The sequence below is a fragment of the Phocoena phocoena genome, chromosome 16 (assembly GCF_963924675.1).
Source record: "Phocoena phocoena chromosome 16, mPhoPho1.1, whole genome shotgun sequence".
Classification (NCBI taxonomy): domain Eukaryota; kingdom Metazoa; phylum Chordata; class Mammalia; order Artiodactyla; family Phocoenidae; genus Phocoena; species Phocoena phocoena.
In genome coordinates, this window is record NC_089234.1 from 18065677 (window position 1) to 18076858 (window position 11182).

An 11182-nucleotide genomic window follows, 5' to 3' on the forward strand; every position below is an offset into this window, starting at 1 on the left:
AAACTTGCACAAGCCTCTTAGACAGCCTCATCCACCAGAGGGCAGACAGCAGAAGCAAGAAGAATTATAATCCTGTAGCTTGTGGAACGGAAGAGACTTTTGGGGCAACATTAACTGCACCAACATTCACATTATACGGGTCCCAGAAGGAGAGGAGAGAGAGAAGGGGCCCAAGAAAATATTTGAAGAGAATATAATGGAAAACTTCCCTGACACAGGAAAGGAAATAGCCACCCAAGTCCAGGAATCACAGAGAGTCCCAGGCAGTATAAACCCAAGGAGAAACATGCCGAAACACATAGTAATCAAATTGACAAGAGTTAAAAACAAAAATTATTAAAAGCAACAAAGGAAAAACAACAAATAACATAAGGGAACTCCCATAAGGTTCACAGCTGATTTCTCAGCAGAAACTCTACAAGCCAGAAGTGAGTGGCATGATATATTTAAAGTGGTGAAAGGGAAGAACCTACAACCAAGATTACTCTAACCGGCAAGGATCTCATTCAGATTCGACAGAGAAATCAAGAGCTTTACAGACAAGTGAAAGCTAAGAGAATTCAGCACCACCAAACCGGCTCTACAACAAATGTTAAAGGAACTTCTCTAAGTGGGACACACAAGAGAAGAAAAGGACCTACAAAAACAAACCCAAAACAATGAACAGAAAGGTAATAGGAACATACATATCGATAATTACCTTAAATGTGAATGGATTAAATGCTCCTACCAAAAGACACAGGCTCACTGAATGGATACAAAAACAAGACCCAGGTATATGCTGTCTACAAGAGACCCACTTCAGACCTAGGGACATATACAGACAAAGTGTGGGGATGGAAAAAGATATTCCACGCAAATGGAAATCAAAAGAAAACTGGAGGAGCGATACTCAGATAAAATAGACTTTAAAATGAATGTTACAAGAGACAAGGAAGGGCACTACATAATGATCAGGGGATCAATCCAAGAAGAAGATATAACAATTATAAATATATATATATATATATATGTGCACACAACATAGGAGCACCCTAATACATAAGGCAAATGCTAACAGCCATAAAAGAGGAGATTGATAGTAACACAATACTAGTGGGGGACTTTAACACCTCACTTACACCAATGGACAGATCATCCAGACAGAAAATTAATAAGGAAACACAAGCTTTAAATGACACAGTAGACCAGATTTAATTGATATTTATAGGACATTCCATCTAAAGACAGCAGATTACACTTTCTTCTCAAGTGCATACGGAACATTCTCCAGGATAGATCACATCTTGGGTCACAAATCAAGGCTCAGTAAATTTAAGAAAATTGAAATCATATCGAGCATCTTTTCCAACCACAACACTATGAGATTAGAAATCAATTACATGGAAAAAAAACGTAAAAAACACAAACACATGAAGACTAAACAATACATTACTAAATAAGCAAGAGCTCACTGAAGAAATCAAAGAGGAAATCAAAAAATACCTAGAGACAAATGACAATGAAAACACGATGATCCAAAACCTACAGGATGCAGCAAAAGCAGTTCTAAGAGGGAAGTTTACAGCAATACAACCCTACCTCAAATAAGAAAAATCTCAAACAATCTAACCTTACACCTAAAGGAACTAGAGAAAGAAGAACAAACAAAACCCAAAGTTAGTAGAAGGAAAGAAATCATAAAGATCAGAGCAGAAATAAATAGAAACAAAGAAAACAATAGCAAAGATCAATAAAACTAAAAGCTGCTTCTTTGAGAAGATAAACAAATTGATAAACCTTTAGCCAGACTCATCAAGAAAAAGGGAGAGAGGACTCAAATCAATAAAATGAGAAATGAAAAAGGAGAAGTTACAGCACCACAGAAATACAAGGCATCCTAAGAGACTACTACAAGCAACTCTATGCCAACAAAATGGACAACCTGGAAGAAATGGACAAATTCTTAGAAATGTATAAGATTCCAAGACTGGACCAGGAAGAAATGGAAAATATGAACAGACCAATCAAAAGTAATGAAATTAAAACTGTGATTAAAATCTTCCAACAAACAAGTCCAGGACCAGATGGCTTCACCAGTGAATCCTATCAAATTCTATCAAACATTTAGGGAAGACCCAAAACCCATCCTTCTCAACCTTTTCCAAGAAATTGCAGAGAAGGAACACTCCCAAACTCATTCTATGAGGCCACCATCACCCTGATACCAAAACCAGACAAAGATACTACAAAAAAAGGAAATTACAGATCAATATCACTGGTGAATATAGATGCAAAAATCCTCAACAAAATACTAGCAAACAGAATCCAACAACACATTAAAAGTATCATACACCATGATCAAATGGGATTTATCCCAGGGATACAAAGATTCTTCAGTATACGCAAATCAATCAATGTGATACACCATATTAACAAATTGAAGAATAAAAACCATATGATCATCTCGATAGATGCAGGAAAAGCTTTTGACAAAATTCAACACCAGTTTATGATAAAAACTCTCCAGAAAGTGGGCATAGAGGGAACCTACCTCAACATAATAAAGGCCATATACGACAAACCCACAGCAAATATCATTTTCAGTGGTGAAAAACTTGAAGCATTTCCTCCAAGATCAGGAAGAAGACAAGGATGTCCACTCTCACCACTACTATTCAACATAGTTTTGGAAGTCCTAGCCATGACAATTGAAGAAGAAGTAAAACTGTCACTGTATGCAAATGACATGATACTATACATAGAGAATCCTAAGGATGCCACCAGAAAACTACTAGAGCTAATCAATGAATTTGGTAAAGTTGCAGGATACAAAATTAATGCACAGAAATCTCTTGCATTCCTGTACACTAACAATGAAAGATTGGAAAGAGTAATTAAGGAAACAATCCCATTCACCATTGCAACAAAAAGAATAAATTACCTAGGAATAAACCTACCTAAGAAGGTAAAAGACCTGTAGTGAGAAAACTCTAAGACACTGATAAAAGAAATCAAAGATAACATGAACAGATAGAGAGATATAACATGTTCTTGGATAGGAAGAATCGATATTGTGAAAATGACTATACTACCCAAAGCAATCTATAGATTCAGTGCAATCCCTGTCAAATTTCCAATGGTATTTTTTACAGAACTAGAACAAAAAATCTTAAAATTTTTATGGAGACACAAAAGACCCTGAATAACCAAAGTAATCTTGAGGGAAAAAAATGCAGCTGGCAGAATCAGATTCCCTGACTTCAGACTATACTACAAAGCTACAGTAATCAAGCCAATATGGTACTGACACAAAAATCTAAATATAGATCAATGGAACAGGATAGAAAGCCCAGAGGTAAACCCACGCACCTATGGTCAGCTAATGTATGACAAAGGAGGCAAGGGTATACAATGGAGAAAAGACAGTCTTTTCAATAAGTGGTGCTGGGAAAACTGGACAGCTACATGTAAAAGAATGAAATTAGAACACTTCCTAACACCATACACAAAAATAAACTCAAAATGGATTAAGGACCTAAATGTAAGGCCAGTCACTATAAAACTTTTAGAGGAAAACATAGGAAGAATCTTCTTTGACATAAATCACAGCAAGATCTTTTTTGACCTACCTGCTAGAGTGATGGAAATAAAACAAAAATAAACAAATGGGACCTAATGAAACTTAAAAGCTTTTTCCCAGCAAAGGAAACCATAAACAAGATGAAAAGACAACCCTCAGAATGGGAGAAAATATTTGCATACGAAGTAACTGACAAAAGATTAATCTCCAAAATATATAAGGAGCTCATGCAGCTCAATATCAAAAAAACAAACAACCCAATCCAAAAATGGGCAGAAGACCTAAATAGACATTTCTCCAAAGAAGACATACAGATGACCAAGAGGCACATGAAAAGCTGCTCAACATCACTAATTATTAGAGAAATGCAAATCAAAACTACAATGAGGTATCACCTCACACCAATTAGAATGGGCATCATCAGAAAATCTAGAAACAACAAATGCTGGAGAGGGTGTGGAGAAAAGGGAACCCTCTTGCACTGTTGGTGGGAATGTAAATTGATACAACCACTATGGAGAACAGTATGGAGGTTCCTTAAAAAACTAAAAATAGAGCTACCATATGACCCAGCAATCCCACTACTGGACATATACCCAGAGAAAACCACAATTCAAAAAGACACTTGTACCACAATGTTCATTGCAGCACTATTTACAATAGCCAGGACATGGAAACAAACTAAATTTCCATTGACAGGTGAGTGGATAAAGAAGATGTGGTACATATATACTATGGAATATTACTCAGTCATACAAAGGAACGAAACTGGGTCATTTGTACAGACGTGGATGGACCTAAAGACTGTCATGCAGAGTAAAGTAAGAAGGAGAAAAATAGCGTATATTAATGCATATATGTGGAATCTAGAGAAATGGTACAGATGAACCAGTTTGCAAGGCAGACATGAGACACAGATGTAGAGAACAAACGTATGGACACCAGAGGGGGAAAGTGGGGGGCAGGGGGTGGTGGTGGGATGAATTGGGAGATTGAGATTGGCATATATACACTAATATGTATAAAATAGATAACTAATAAGAACCTGCTTTGTAAAAAATAAAATTCAAAAAAAGAAATGATCATCTTTCAGCTCACTGTTGATCTTTCCTCCTTCTTCACCTCTATCTATCCTTGATATCTAGAACTTCTGCCTGATCCAGGTGTTGGTATGTCCCAGGGTTTTATCTTTTCACTCTAACTCCCTCCCAGTGGGTAGTGTCATCTTTGCCTTTGACTTCAACTATTGACTACATACTGAGGACTTTCCAACCCTCACTCCATCCCTCATCTCCTTCTAAAAGCCCACACCTGCATGTCCATAGATTTTCTGATCTCCATCTGACGATTCACAAACTTGACGTGTTTAAGTCTATTCTTCATCTTCCTCTCTAGTCTGGTCTTCCCCAGTGAATGCATGACTCTTTCCTATCACGGAAATCAGAAATTTGGGAGTCATTATTGACCTTCTGTCTTTTCAACCCCTACTTTTAATCTACCACAAATTCCTCTTAATCTCCTAAACATCTGTCAAATCATTGCCCTTCCATTTCACCCTGTGGATACTTTAGTTCACACCACTAAAAGCAATCTGAATTGCTTTAATAACTTCCTAAGTGGTTTTCCCAGTTCTATTCTTGCCCAATCCAATTTACCCACTCCCATCAGAGGCACTTTTCTAAAATGCAAGTTAAATAATTGAAATATCTTTATTGGTTGCCCATGCCTTCAGAATAATGTTCATATCCTTTATCATGATATTTAAGACCCGTCACAATTTTGTTCCTACCTACATTTCTAGCTTCATTCCAGCCACACCAAGTAAGATTCTCAAATATACTCAGATAAGTTCCCCAAATGCACCTGCCTTTTGTACATACTTTTCCTTTATCTGGGGTGCCTTTCTTCCCTGTCTTCCCCCTTATCCCCCCTTTGAGTTTCCATATGTTTTGCACGTCCTTCTCTAATAGCAGCTCTTTCTGTAGATCATTGTTGAACAACTGGTTTGTGAGCCCCCAAAGACTGTTTTGTTAAACTCCATGTTTCTAGCATCTGGGACTGTCCTGGCCCATGATAGAAAATCTGTAGGTATTTGTTAAAATTGCAAGATTGGCTGGGAATGCTGGACTAGATCTGTAGGAAGTCAGAATTCTCTCTGGAAGTTTATTTCTTCTTTCCTTCAATTCCTGAGCTCCAACTCCTCGAGTCACCAATTGGTCACCTTCCATTCTATCTGGAGAATACTTGAAGACAGTGTTGCCCAAAGAAAAGAGCAGTGAAAGGGGAGTCAAGAAAAACGTTCTCTATTTCATATTCTGACAATCACTATGTTACCTTGAGCTAAGAATACCACACATACTTCTCACAGGGTTGATTTATAGCTTAGATAACTCAAATAAATGCAGTTTTCTATGTTATAAATTTATCCGTGAATGTTAGGGTTGGCTTTTGTTTTTATTTTTATTAACTGGGGAAGGGTAATTCCAACACCCTTTCAGCCTCAAATAAGGGAACTGAGATATTTGGGAATATATGTTAAGGTTTATTTTTTTGTTTTCTGCTTTGTGCTCTAACAATCATGGGCATTCATATTCCATGTCAAGTAACCTGGTGGATCCTCAAAAATGCTTTTGTCTTGGGAATGCACTCGCATGTGTCAGTTGCAGCTGATTACCTGCCTGGTCATGCTTTCGCACAGGCCACACTAAAAAGAATGTGGGTTTTCTGGACTTGAAGGCCAGCCGGCACAGGGAGACTTTGAACAGTGCAAGCAGAGTGAGGGTAGCCTCAGCTGAAAGAGCAGTAAGGCTGCAAAAGGTAGAGGGGGATTAATCGTGAAACCTTTGAAAACTTGTTGATTTGAACACCTGACAATTAGCTTGTCAGACTGCTGGGGCTCCAGGAAAGGATTTGACAGTTTAATCACTCCTGGCAACTTCAGCGCCACTCAGCCTTGTAGGGAACACCCAGTTGCTACTTGGCAGCTGGCACCTGAAGCAGGAAGGAGCCCTGCTGGAGTCTCTGTTCCTTTGGGGAAGTTTATAATTGAATGAAGAGACTTCTGAATGCTCGGCTGGCAGTGGCTCTTCAGAGCCTAAATGAAAATCTCTGTGGCAAGTGGTTTTGAACAAAAATGGCTGGTGGCTAGGGTGTCTTCAAGTGCTAGGCATCGCTGAGTTCCTGCCATTCAGGGGAGAGCTTGGGTTTGGAACCAGACTTGGGCGGGAATCTTACTTTTGTACTTTTCTTGTTGTGTGACTTCTTACATGGATTTCCCATATGTTAAATAAGGACAAATAGCACCCACTTTATTGAGTTTCTGTGAGAATGAAATGAGATGATGTGCATTACTGGCCAGCACACTATAGGGTCTCAATGGGTGAGCTCAAAATAAAATTGAATGGAAATGGGTTGATGATCATCTACAGTTGAAGGAATGAGTCTAAGAAGTGTGAGGTGGGCAGACTAAGGTTCTCTCATTATTCAAGGTCCCAGCTATTTCTCACTTAAATAACAATGGAGTCATAATAGACAAAACCATTTTGCCACTCCTGCTATCCCCACCCTGATTTGTCAAAGTTGTATATTGTATTGGAAAGGGCGTGGACTTTAGACTCAGACCTCTCAACTAGACCGTTCCAAGCTATGTGTCATGAAGTAAGTCAGCCTCTCTGAACCTTATTCTGTTCAGATGAAGGCTATAACACCTAGCATGCAGTGTGTTTGGGAGGGTTAAATGAGAAAATAAATGAGAATGAATCTAGCATGGTGTCTGGCTCCATCAGTTTTGGGTTTATTTCACTTTATTTTCCCCTACCTTTCATCATGATCCAGACCTTGGGCCTTTCCAATAGTCCAGTGCTTGGCCCAGGGGTGGACCATTCAAATAGCCAAGAGAAAGAGGAGCAGAGATGATGTTAGTCATATGTCTTATCAAGAGTAATGACACCAACACCTTGTTGGCGCCTTGAGGTGAGTGAATAGTTTTGACCATTTAAAGACCTTATCAGATGACCAAGTATTAAGACTTGATTATGTAGCACCAAGAAGGTCTCCTCAGCAGAATAAGAGTAGGACCATGAGCCTCTGCTGCTCGGGGCAGCACTTCCCACTCTGAGCCTCCATGGCCCTTTCAATGTAAAATGGCAACGAGGGGGCTGGTTGCTCATCACACAGTGGACATTCAGTGGAACCTGAAATGGCTTATTTAGTCTAAGAAGGATACCCTGAAATTAATTTATTATAGTTCCACAAACACTATAGATCGGGATAACTGGTTTCCTAACAGTGCCAAAGGTTGTTTTTTTGGAGCTTATCACTCTGTTGTTTCTCATATCTGCAAATTTAAGAACCTGGACCCACACCCACGCTGAATACTGAATCAAAATATACATGTAGTAGCTGTGTGGAAACAGAAGCCAGAGGCTGATTTCCTGGGTCTCCAAAATCTGGGCTACTGCTGCCTCCCAGCCTCCATGTCGACTCCACACAGGCTGGTCTTCTGATGGTCTCTACTTCTGCTTTCCCACCAGATGGAAGGTAGCCTTCCCTCTTTTCAACGCTGCAATCCCTCTCTTTCTGTAGCACTCAAGTTCTATCTCCTCCTTGGAGTGGTCTCTGGGCTTGATTATTACTTGAGTTTTGCCAAAGACATTGCTTTCTTTTCTGGTAAGGCTAGGATTAGAATAACGATTCTTAATGATTCTCTGATCAGTGAAACGCGCAAGGTATTTACTATTTGTTACAGAGAGTCTGTGAGTCCGTGTGGGCACCAGGCACTGTCTGTAGACTGAATTAGTAGAATATCTGGCATATATTGGAGAGGCTATTTTTCAAGTGTATGTAGATATCTTTGTGATTAATAAGTATGTTAAAGGAGTCGCTGAATTCATAGCTTCTTTTTTGGCCCCGTGTATTTTCTTAGTTGGCAGTGTGTACTTGTAAGCTCTTCAGGTAACCTGATATGAATCTGCTGACTCAGAGTCATTTCCTGGTTCCTCCTAATAATGATTCCTCTGACCCCAGTAGGTCAAACGTCAATGTAGCATGATGCAGGAGCTCTGTGTTCCATAACGGTGTGTGATTTGGAGGAAGTCACAGCCCTTCTTGATGCCTGCAATAAACATCTGTTGATTTTGCCTAATACGACTCATCTGTCTTCTAGCTGGAGCGGAGTCTTATTTTCCTGCGGGTGACTTACTCTTCCCCTCTAGCCCACGGTCTTGGGGTGGGCATGTGGCCAGGTCTCACATGTTCCGTCTGCTCCAAGTACAGGAGAGCATGCATCTGTGACTCCAGTTAGCCAATGAGGGTGAGCCCTGGGGCTTTTGCTGGAATTCTGGGAAGAAGGCTCTCTTCCTGTTGAAGTTCTATGCTGGAGGTCGTGCTAGCCATCTTTGTTTCTTCAGAAAGAGAATCTCATCTGAAGCTAAGGCAATATGGGAATAAACAGAATGAGGGATTGAGACAGATACATGTCAGATGCTCCTGCTTAAGCACTTTGATATACCCACACTGGAAGCTTGCACTACCCCTGGACTTTCCAGTTACTTGAATAAAAATTTCTGTTGTGCTTTAAGCCAGTCTGAGTTGAGGGCTTCTGTCATCTACAACATATCCTGGCTGATAAGAGTTTGGTCCCTTATCTCTAAAACAAGGGGATTAGGTGAATTCTAAGGGCATTTCTGGCTGGAGGATGCTTTGTATTCTAAAGCTGATTTTCCAAGTTGATTAGCAGGGGCATAAACCCCCAATTATTGGAAGAGAACTGACTACTAAATTCTAGTAAGGTAGTTAATTGACCAATTTGGGATTCCACAGTGAAACCTGTCATGGAATCTCAAAATGCTCTTTGATGGGAAACATCTTTCAAGAGCTGATTCATTTTGCCTGGGGATTTACTTTGAAACATAGATGGGGTGAGAATCATCTCATCTTTTCTATTTTTTTTTCCCAAATACCCTTTCACTAGCTTATCTGCATCATCGTTTAAAAAAAAAGCGAGACACACATGCGCTCACCCCAACACACTTTTTCCTGGGTGTAATGTCAGGCACTGAGGCCATAGTCTGCAGGTGTGTGTCTGTACAGATCAGTACATATCCTGGAAAGGAGTGTCTGAACTTTGTTTTTGAAGATTGCTTTTTGTTATACTCACCTCTGGAGTCTGTCTGATTAAAAAGAAATAGGTTGTACACCATCATCTCAAATAAGCTACACTTTTTTTTCCCCCTGTGGATAAACAGATTCCAGGTGGCATAGCGGAAATTTCTAAACTGCCCTACAGATAGAGTGCTGAGAGATAAATGGGGGGAGCACACTTGTGGAGGGAACTCTCTGCTTCTTTGCTCATGCCTGAGCTCATGCCATGAGCCCTTTAGCCACAAATCTTACTACAAAATGCTCATGTGAGCGGACCTAAAATGAAATAACTGTATGTAAGTGCTAAGAAAAATCTCCTTTTTAGTTTGAACTTACAGGACTCAGTTATGTGCCGGAGAACAAAGCTTTCACTGAGAGATTCCTGACTGCACTGATTCTCCAGAGGAAAGTGACTCTTATGTCTGTAAAGGGTCATAGTCAAGCGTCTTGAGTCTGGCATATACTGTATGTATATACTTATCATGGTGAAAATAGTTACAATTGATTGATCACCTGTGTGCAAGCACGTTCCATTTATGCCTTCATTTAATGGAATTCTCACATTCATGTTGAGCGGGGTTTAACACAAACCTCACACCATTGAAAAGGAAACAGCCTCACAGATGTTAAGACCTGAGGTCTCAGCTGGATTCCAAAGTCTGGAATCCAGGCACTAGGCTACCCTGCCTCCAAGTAGACCATTCTATAGATCCTGTTTCATTAGGAGACAAAGACTTTCCCAGTTTCATAACTTCACGTTTCTCTTGAGGGAGCCCATTATTTTTTCTGCTTTCTGCTACTCACGTGTCATTGAGGTTAAATGGCACCACTGAGTGTTTACAGTTACATTTAGGATGTATCGCTAAAGTGATGATTTGAGGAAAACCAGTAGCCTAATAAAAGTCCTTTATGTGGCATTGGGAGATTTACAGAGCTGCTGTGGGTTTTTTTTGTTTTTTTTTTTTTTGCGGTACGCGGGCTTCTCACTGCTGTGGCCTCTCCCGTTGCGGAGCACAGGCTCCGGACGCGCAGGCTCAGCGGCCATGGCTCACAGGCCTAGCCGCCCCGCGGCATGTGGGATCTTCCCGGACCAGGGCACAAACCTGTGTCCCCTGCATCGGCAGGCGGACTCTCAACCACTGCGCCACAAGGGAAGCCCAGAGCTGCTGTTTTTAAACGCATCTCATTAGTGGAAGCATCTATACTGGTTTTACAATAAAGAAATGAAAACTGTTAATTGGTGACCTTCTAGATGCATGAAAATAAATTTTAAGTGAAAGACTTAGTAGTGAGAGGTGGTTTTTCTTCCCAATGATATATTGCAGATTAAAAGATCTACCAAGTAAGTGATTGATATGAAATATCATCCGGGCATCAAATGCCCCAGTAGATACTGAATAAAACAGGTTGTGTTCCCAGGATGTACTCAGAGAGGCAGGAAGGTAGAGAGCCTCATGGCTAGCTATTACTGAAGCCTTA